Source organism: Panthera onca, chromosome C2 (genome assembly GCF_046562875.1).
Source record: "Panthera onca isolate mPanOnc1 chromosome C2, mPanOnc1 haplotype 2, whole genome shotgun sequence".
Lineage (NCBI taxonomy): Eukaryota > Metazoa > Chordata > Mammalia > Carnivora > Felidae > Panthera > Panthera onca.
Window position 1 is genome coordinate 56,172,029 of NC_138347.1, and position 8,587 is coordinate 56,180,615.

Sequence of the window (8,587 nt, forward strand, 5' to 3'; positions counted from 1 at the left end):
TCCATATGCAAGAGTCTGGTATTGTAATAAGTACACTTGAACTTGACACCCCTAATTTATTATATTCTCCTTTTTAAGTATCTCCCATAGTGGGAAATCAGCACCCTTTATGGAGTTATTTTTTTTAAGAAACTGATAAGTCATTTAGAAGTAAATCTGGAGAGTAAGGTAGGCTATCAAGTTAGTTAATAATTTGGGTTCAAAAAAGGAAAAGTTGGAGATAGATGGTAGAGCTGATATCATGGGGGAAAAATCCATTATTTTTGTTTACAAACTGTCTCCCTCCCTCCATTTCTTCCTTCCACCCTGTGTCAGGCACTGATGATGAAAACTGGTTCTGGTTCTTTAAAGAACAGGACATGGGGCTCCTAGCTGGCTCAGTCAGTAGAGCATTTGACTCTTGATTTCAGGGTGATGAATTCAAGCCCCATGTTGGGCCTAGAGCTTACTTTAAAAAAAAAAAAAAAAAAAAAAAGTTGTAGAAAATATCAGACATTTCAGAAATGTTCATCTGAAAACTAAAATCTTATATAGGGGTGCCTGGCTGACTCAGTCAGTGGAGCTTGGGACTCTTGATCTTGGGGTGGTGAGTTCAAGCCCCATGATGGTTATGGAGCCTTCTTTTTATGTTAAAGAGGGACCTCAGAGTTACATAAGCTTTGGGCCCTAATGATGCTACATGAATACCAAAATGTTTGTATAAAACAGTAACATTCCTTGAAAATCTCACTTAATCTGCTCTCCTTTTGCTTCCCCCTACCTGCTCCCACACCTTCTTCCCAGTTAACTATGGTCCAGGAGAACCACTACTCTTAGGTTTCCAGCTTCTGTGCCTCCTGTATGTGCTAAGTGCCAAAGAATTGAGTGTCCAAAGGCCATCACTAGCACATCTAAAATTAAGTATACATTTGAAAAAGAACATACCTTGGAGCTGACAATTTTCAAAAAAGCATCCACTTGAGTGGCCTGATTAGGAAAAGGTTGCTACTATCTCCAGGCTGATAATAGCTTTGAGTGAGGCCACAAGGCTTGGTAAGAGACCCCTGACCTTTATATCAGCCTCAGTTCATGTTCTTTCTCTGGAGCCTATGCATAGAGACCACAATGTGTACAATTACCATGGCAGCTCTGTGTCCCTTGTTTATCTCAAATGTGTTACCGAGGACATATTCAAATGCTTTTTGAAGCCAAGATAAATTATATCTATTAGTATTCCAGGAGATGCACCACCACCATAGAGGATATTGGTAAGTTTCTTAAAGTTGGCTCTTCAGCAAGCCAACTGATGGTGCCCAAAGACTGACTAGTGTTGATTACCCAAGTCATTCGCTGGTAAGTGCCTGGGAAAGAGGCAGGCATGAGCCTGCAGGCCTTAATAAACCCACTGCATTTGAAAATAGGGAAATAAAAAAACCAAGAGCACACTTTACACACTGTAGGTTAGCCAGTTTGATAATAAATTATATTAAAAAAAAAAAAAGAAAAAGAAAAAGAAAATGGGGAAATAGCTGGCTCTGTGCTAATGTTTGTGATCCTAAGAACTCACCCGGATATGACGACTTACTTCCAAATGAGGGAAGGAGAACACAAAGATTTTGACAAGTTGTGGTGACTGAGACTGTTCCTTCAGTTCACAGTGTGAGGATGGAATCCTAACTTCTCCTTATCACCCACATAGTATTACTGATTTTTACCTCCTAGTGGTTTAGCAGCACTGATTCCTCATCTTCATCCTCACAGCTACCATCTTCATTCAGGATTTTATTCCTTCTCACCCACACCCCTGCCATAACCTCCTTACTGATGTTCTCTTAAGTCTCCACCCCCACTCCCCACCCCCCAAGCCCGCCTGCACATGGAGGGCAGCATGGAAGGCTGTGCAGACGGCCTCCAGGGGACATGGGGATGATGCAAGTTCCACCTTCCGGAGTTCTCTCAGCTCTTATATCCCAATGACTCAGAACAGCAGCCTTGAGTACATGAGGCTTTTTTACATAGATAACCATCCCGTGGAATTTAGGAGTGAGAGTTTATAAAAGCAGGCTTAATTTAATTCTGCAGCATGTATGCATTTTTGTTCAGAAGCCTTAACTCTTGTCAGATATAATTCACTTTCTTGCGGCTTTAAATTTTACCCGACTCTGAAATAGGGTGGCTTTTATGATAAGAATTGCTTTCCTTCTGAGCTAGAAGCATAACCATGCATAGAACAGTAAGAGTAACTTAAATGAGAATGATTACCAAATGCAGCCTCAAAGAGAAGATAGATAATACCACTTTGCATTCATGCAAGCTTGCCTTTCATCTGAGTATCTCAAAGGAAGGCAAAATGTAGCTGATGCTGTGTTATGGTTGAAAATTACGACTATGCAATTTTCCTATTCCTGAGTGTTTCCCTTCTCAAACATGATACTGAGTTAAAACATCTCTAGAATTCAGTGTGTATTGATTTTGAACACAGGCTTCTCTCTCTCTCTTTTTTTTTCTACCCATGGAACATCAACCCTGAGTTGCAAAGGCATCAATGGACCACCTGCCTTTGGTGGTTTTGTAGCATTTGTTCTCATTGGAGAAAAACATAATAAGGGATGGATGGACATCTTTCTGAGCTGTCCAACTGAAGATTCAACTCCCTCCATTTTGACTTCAGTCTGTCCTTTTTAATTGATTAAGTTCTTTCCAGCTTATCTTTTAACTCAGGCAGAGACCCAGCAGGCGAAGCATCCCTTGATGGGAACCCAAACCACCCTCTCAAGCAATAACAACTGCCCTGATGCCAGCAAGACCTTACACAATTGACCCCAAGGCGGTGATTGACCTGACCCTTACTGCCTAGCTGCATGTACCCACCCACCTTTGTCCCACATTTTCCTTATATAAACCTAGAAGTATTTTCAGCACTTTGGGAACAGTCTTTGAGACGTTAGTTCCCTGTCTTCCCAGTGTTGGCCTCACTGAAATAGATTCCTTTTATTTTTCACCTCCGCTCATTTCGGCCTTTGGATTTTGTCAGCTATGAGTAGCCAAATCTGGCCTGTTAGGGAACCCCACAACCAGGTGCTCTTGCATCCTTAGGCCCCAGTTAAATTTTGGTGGAAAAAGAGATGAAGATGGAAATAAAACATTTTCTGCTTCTCCCAAATCAATTCAATCACAGTGCTAACAAGGACTTCAAGAATGCATCAGAGAGGGGCACCTGGGTGGCTCAGTCCGTTAAGTATCAGACTCTTGGTTTTGGCTCAGGTCATGATCTCACAGTTCATGAGTTCAAGCCCCAGTTCAGCACGGGGTGCTTCCGATGTGGAGACTGCTTGGGATTCTCTCTCTGCCCCTCCCCTGCTCACACACTCTTTCTTTCTCTCTCTCAAAATAAATAAACAAAAAAATAATAGTGCATCAGAGACCTCCACTCAACTAAAGCAAAAGTTGTATAGGATGTGCTCAGTGGTATAAATGGAAATTATTCAAAATTAGAGCTTTGAATTATACTACTGTAAGTGCTCTATATGTTGATGAAAGGCATAGAAATTCCCAGAAATACATTGCTATTGACACTCTACCTACTTTCTACTGTAAGGTTGTGATCTTGTATTTTTTGGGTGGCTTTAAAATGCTTTTATAAGGGGTGCCTGGGTGGCTCATCATGATCTCACAGTTCGTGCATTCCAGCCCTGTGTTGTGCTCTGTGCTGACAGCTCAGAGCCTGGAACCTGCTTCTGATTATGTGTCTCCCTCTCTCTGTGCCCCTCCCCCACTCATGCTCTGGAACTCTATCAAAAATAAACTTAAAAAAAATAAAAAGAAACAAAATGCTCTTATAATACCTATTTATAGGCATATGCATTTTTGACTACTGACATAAAGGAAGCTAAACAGTGAGACTACATCTCTAAAGAAAAAAAAAGGCTTTTTTAAAAATTCTTTTTAATGTTTATTTTTCAGAGACAAACACAGAGTGCAAGTGGGGGAGGGTCAGAGAGAGTGGGAGCCACAGAATCTGAAGCAGACTCCAGGCCCTGAGCTGTCAGCACAGAGTCCTACACGGGGTTCCAAATCAGAAACGGTGAGATCAGACCTGAGCCAAAATTGGATGCTTAACCGACTGAGCCACCCAGGCACCCCAATAGAGAACAGTTTTTGAAAGTTAGCCATTCACAGGAAAAAACAAAACATCTCTCTCTCTCTCTCTCTCTATATATATATACATATATATGCAAAAGGTAAACAACAAAATTTTTCCAAGTAATTAAAAATTTCACAATAAAAAACAGACCAGGTCTTGGTGGGGAGTGGTGGGATGGGGTTGGGATGGGTTAAATGGGTGATGGGCATTAAGGAGGGCACTTGTGCTGAGCACTGGGTGTTATATGTAAGTGACAAATCACTAAATTCTACTCCTGAAACTAATATTACACTATATGTTAACTAACTGGAATTTAAATGAAAACTTGAAATTTAAAGAAAAAAAAAAAAAAAAAAAGACCAGGTCTTACCATAAAGGGAACCAAGAGGTCCAGGCTTCACATTCTCAAACAGCCTCATATTTAGACACTTCAAATGATCTCCAAATGAGGTTATCCATACAGCCAGCTATACATCATAACAAAAGAAAAATATGTCAGTCATGTAATCTTTGTTACAAGTAAACATTTTCTGCAATTATACATTTTCTGTAAACTTATGTTCTTTTCTTCACTGTTTTTAGTATACATGCAATCACAAATATAGAAATGTTTTGGGCCTTCCTTTTTATGATACTGAGACTTGAAATAAATATTTGATCCTCATCCTGGTTTCTGTTAGCGCTTAAAACCCTTAGAATTTCCTAAGTGATGAGAGAAGTAAAGGTGTATTGTTATGTTAATGGAGGCTCTTCGAGAGCTCCTAAGGAGGGGGCTGGCTGCCAATAAAGCCAATCTTTTGATTAGAGTGTTAGGAGTTTTCAGTCCCACCCCCTGACCTTGGTGGAGAGGAGAGGGGCTGGAGAGGTCAAATCTATCACCAGCGGCTAATGATTTAATCAGTTGTGGCTGGGTAAGGGAGCCTCCATAAAAACCCAAAGGATAGGGTGAGGAGAGCTGGATTGGTGAGTGTGTGGAGGTGCTTACAGTGGCATACCTGGAAGCCTAGAGGCTCACACCCCTTCCACATACCTTGCTCTGTGCATCTTTTTCATAATAAACCAGTGATCTAGTAAGTAAAATGTTTCTTTGAGTTCTGTGGGCCACTCTAGCACGTTGCTTGAACCCAGGGACAAGGTCATTGCGATGTGTGGTCGTTAAGACCAAGGTGCAAAATGGTGTTTTAATTATAGCACTGGGACAGGACCCATAGGCAGAAAGAGCTGCATTGTGATTGTGAAGAGTGACTGATTATATAGGGTTTTCTATCCTATGCAGGTGAAGGTGGCATTAGGGCTCCAGGAAATTGAGTCTATAGTTTCCTGGAGGTCTATTATTACAATTGTGCTTTTCTTATAAATCATTAAGGTAGCTACAAACTATAGTGGAGTGTCATGTCCTACATGATGACAATCTTTATCAGTTGACCATTTGTTTTTCCCCTGCCTTTGTTCTTAGGTAGTTACTAGTGCCTGAGGAATTATACATATATATGTATATATCTCCCACCTTGGGAGGGTTGCGGGCAGGGCTGTCAGCTCATATTTGGCCCTCACATCAGTTGGAACCTCTAATCTATAGCTGGTGGGTTGGAAGCACAGGTGACAACCTGGAGTTGACAATTTGTTGAAGTGGTGGAAGGGGTAGTTTTGTAGGACTGAGCCCTTAACCAATGAGATCTGACTCTATCTCTGAGAAAATGGTGTCAGAATTGTGTTAAATTGTAAGACATGCAGCGGTCCTACATTCCCTGTATGTGTCTCCAATTGTGTTGGAGAATTGCATGTTGGTGTGGGGAACCGCCCTGTTCCCTACGGTGGAGATGGGTGCAGAACCTTTATTACAATTACAAAATATTCTAAAATAATAAATTATTATCAGTGAAATGGAGAAGATAGGAAGGGAAAGAGTATGGGGAGAGCAAGAGAAACACAAAGGCATAACACAGGAAAAGAAAAGGCCAAAGTGAGAGAGTATCAGGGAAGAACACAGAAGCAAAGAAGAGAGAAAACACATGGGAAAAAAGAGAAGGGTAAGGGCTAAGTGTTCAATATTAACTATATATTTCTGTATTGTTTGACTCCTTAGAATGAACACATTGAAATTACATTTGAATATTACAACTGTGCAACTTCCTGATTCCCAAGTGGTTTGATAGCTATCCAACATCGTCTAGTCTGCAGCAACAGAAATAGGTGCTTATCCACTGTTAGGGCTGATGACAGGAACTCTGGAGAACCTCCAGCTAACTCATCAGGCTGTTTTCTCACTCACTGAATTACATACCACCTATGAATTGTCTTGCTGTGAATGTTTGGCTAGAAAGAGCATGACCATCCTGGAGGGGTTATCTGATTCTCTTGAGAATTACATTTGCCATTATAAGTTGGTATCATTCTGGTTTATGCCTCTGTCTCCTGTGAGTTTACTTACTGAGATTATAATCACGTAGAGCCAAAGAACTTTGATTTACAAGCTTATAAGGTGGAGTATAAGGCCCTAGGATTCTGTGACAGTAGAGTCCACCTGTGGCCGTGGCCTGTTGTCCTTTGACCTCCCTCTTATCTATGTTCTTCACACTTTACATGCATCCATTCACAAATATTGAGTAAGAGTAGTTCAATCCAAAAGAGTCTTAAGTACAGAATATTTCAAAGAAAATTGGTGTATTTTTCAATATAATGCATCACAAAGACCTAAAATATAATAAATTTGGAAAATAAAACAAAGTTTTACTGAAAGAAAATATTAGTTACAATACATAAAATATCCCAAAGTATGAAATTTCTGTAGAAAATATGAAATAGTTGAAAACTTGAAATAGCCCACATATCCAAACATAGATAACTAACTGGATTTGGTAAATTCCTGATGCCTTCTATTAATGCAATGCTTTCCAACCATTAAAAATACTGTGTATTTTTACATAGTAAAGAAAATTTAGGTGTATTTTTAAGTAAAAACAAATTTCATAGCCATGTGTATTCTATGACACCATTTTTGTGCAGTAATGATGTGGGGAATGGGGGAAGGGTTATTGGGCATTATCATTTTCTATGTCAGACATTCCTTGTAGCATTTGAAATTCTTGCAGTTAGCATACACTATTTTTATAGTTAGAAAAAAGAAACACTGAAAAGAATTAGCCACTATCTCTTGTGTTAAGAGATTGTATTTTAAAATAGAGTATTTCTTTGCCACCTGACATTCAGACTTTGCTTAATTTGTTATGCACATTAATGATTGTGCAAGAGGGTGAGCGATCTCCCCTTCCTTTCTGGAACACAGATCAGGCCAACCAGAAGAAAGGAAAACAACTTTACAATTCATCAGGACAAGTCTGATTGGACTGGCTATCCTTAGAAAGTGGTGAGAATAGGGGCGCCTGGGTGGCTCAGTCGGTTGAGCATCTGACTTCAGCTCAGGTCATGATCTCAAGGTTCATGAGTTCAAGCCCTGCGTCAGGCTCTGTGCTGACAGCTTGGAGCCTGGAGTCTGCTTCAGATTCTGTGTCTCCCTCTCTCTGCCCCTTCCCTGCTCATACTCTGTCTCTGTCTCTCAAAAATGAATAAACGTTAAAAAAAAATTAAAAAACAAAAAGAAAGTGGTGAGACTAGTAAAGTTTGTGTTCAGTGTTGCCATCTTCCCCTGAGATTCTTGGGATCCTCTGACCTTTACCCAGTGACACAGGCAGTACATACCCCCAAGAGCCCAGGACGTTACACACTTCTTAGGGACCAATCTGAGAATGCAAATAGTGATCTCTACTACTTGATTCCATTGGATGCATCAAATCCTAACTGTTATTTGACTGATTTCCTCTAGTTGTGCTCTTTGTGTGGGAATCCATTAGGTAGTAGAAAAACTCTAGGCAGATGTCACAGTTAACATTTATTGAACACATATGTGCTAAGCATTATATTCACATTATCTCATTAGTTATCACTATTTTTCCTGTTTTACAGATGAGAAAACTGATCATCAGAAGGTTACCCAACATCATATAGTTACTGAGGTAAGAGGTAACTATAGTAGAGAGGTGAGTGTAAGATTCAAACTCAGACGTTTCTGTCTCAATAACCTGAGATGTTAACCGCTAAGCTGGTGGTTATCAAAATGTGGACCCGGACCAGCAGCAGCAGCATCACTGGGAACTTATTAGAAATGCATATTCTCCATCTCTACCTCAGACCTATTGGATAAGCTATTTTTAAAAATGTCCTGCAAGTGATTTTAAAGCACACTGATATCTTATAGACCAGAATTGTCCAATTGAACTTTCTGGGATATGTTTTATACATTCTTGGCTAATAAGGTATCTATTAGCCACATGTACCTATTGAACATTTGAAAAGCAGCTAGTGTGACTGAAAAACTACCTTTAAATTTTATTTAATTTTAACTAAAATTTAAATAACCACATATGGTTAGTGGCTACTATGTTTGATGGTATAGCTATTCCCTCC